The following is a 1,892-nucleotide window of genomic DNA, read 5'->3' on the forward strand; positions in this document are numbered from 1 at the left end:
GATTAGATCTATCCTGCATTAAATCTTAAATCAAGAACCATAGAGTTTATTCCTTGGATGCAATATCATCAAGGGGGATTCCAGATCCCTACCATTTTTATTTCATTGAATTGTGTTTATTATTCTCTGCATTTTAATTTCTGAAAATCAAAACATAATTTTAATCCACAAATTTATTAAATTAATTAATCTAAAATTATATTAAATAATCTCATATACATTTCGTTCCCTGAGGATTCGACCTCGGACTCCCGAGAATTTACTACTTGTGCGATTCTCCTGCACTTGGGAGAACAATTTTATTTTTGCATCAAGTTTTTGGCGCCGTTGCCGGGGAACGGCTGATTTATTAGTATAATTTTAGATTTAATCAGTATCTTAGTATTTAGTCTTTTTTTTTTCTTTCAAAAAAAAAAAAATCTTTATTGCTGTTTTTTTATTCCCTGCATAGTCTGCATCAAACTCTGATATCTGAGTAATCCACCATCTGATTGCACTCAAATTTCGTCGGCTACTGTAGGACACATGTTTCTTTCATCTGAACGGTCTGATTCATCTGAACCGTCTGTTTCTTTCGTCGGATACAACCATTAAATTAATATAAACTTTGCTGCTGTCTGCTTTGAATTTTCTGTGTTTAATTTTTTTGTTTAGAATCAGAATTTTATCATCATCATATCTCATTAACCCTTGTTGCTACTTGAAAATTGATAAGAACTTAAAGAAAAGATCAAGGGTAATCATTAAAAAAAAATAATAAAAAAAAACAAAAAAACAAACAAATAAATAAACTCTAAAATTTTGTATGCTAGGTTGGAATAGGGACAACACTGGACGCCTGAATCGACAAACATTTGACAATTCCTTAGATCATAATATTGAAAATCTTACGCAAAATCTCAGATCTGGTGAGATGGCTGATGATGTAGGAAGTCACCATGGTGATGAAGGTAGACCCCCAGTTATGACACTTCGACAATACTTACATCCCACTAGGACTAGTCAATCTTCATGCATGATTATTCCTGAAAATGTAGGACACTTTGAAATCAAACCAGGAGTAATTCAATTGCTGCCAAAGTATCATGGAATGGAATCCGAGAACCCTTATCTTCACCTTAAGGATTTTGAGGAAATTAGCATCACATTTAGAGTGCCAAATGTATCGGAAGATGTCCTTAAATTAACCTTGTTTCCTTTTTCCTTGAAGGATAAAGCCAAAACATGGCTGAACTCCTTGAGACCAAGATCGTTAGGAACATGGCATGATATGCAAAGAGAATTCTTAAAAAGGTTCTTTCCCGCACAAAGGACTAATTTTTTGAAAAGGCACATTAGTAATTTCCAACAAAAAGACCATGAAACATTTTATGAATGCTGGGAGAGATTTAAAGATTTGCTACTCTCTTGTCCTCATCATGGGTTTGAAACATGGAGAACCATTAGTTTCTTTTACGAGGGATTGTCTCCACAATTAAAACAATTTATAGAGACTATGTGCAATGGTCTATTTTTGGAAAAGCAACCCGATGAGGCATGGGACTATTTAGACTCTCTCGCAGAGACTGCACAATTATGGGATACAGGGGATAGAGTGAATAAACCTTTGCCTAAGCCTACTAACATTGGACATGGGGGCCTTTATAACCTTAGTACTCAAGATGATATTCAGGCTAAAATGGCAGCCCTTACTAGGAAGGTAGAGGAAATTGAACTTAGAAGGATTGAACCCGTCAAGACCGTAGAACACAACAGCGAGTGTTGTAGGATTTGCGAGATGCCTGGCCATCTCATCACTGATTACCCCACAATACCCGCATTCAAGGAAGTCTTGCACGATCAGGCCAATGTTATGAATACCTATCAAAAATCTTTCAATAATCCTTTTTCGG

The 1,892-nt window shown here is 35.5% G+C and overlaps 1 pseudogene; it reads right to left on the reverse strand.

The window, feature by feature from the left end:
• Positions 1 to 1,327: 1,327 nt before the first annotated feature.
• Positions 1,328 to 1,425, reverse strand: LOC120108945 (annotated as a pseudogene).
• Between the last annotated feature and the right edge of the window lie 467 nt (positions 1,426 to 1,892).

Source organism: Phoenix dactylifera, unplaced genomic scaffold (assembly GCF_009389715.1).
Source record: "Phoenix dactylifera cultivar Barhee BC4 unplaced genomic scaffold, palm_55x_up_171113_PBpolish2nd_filt_p 001659F, whole genome shotgun sequence".
NCBI classification, from domain to species: Eukaryota; Viridiplantae; Streptophyta; class Magnoliopsida; order Arecales; family Arecaceae; genus Phoenix; species Phoenix dactylifera.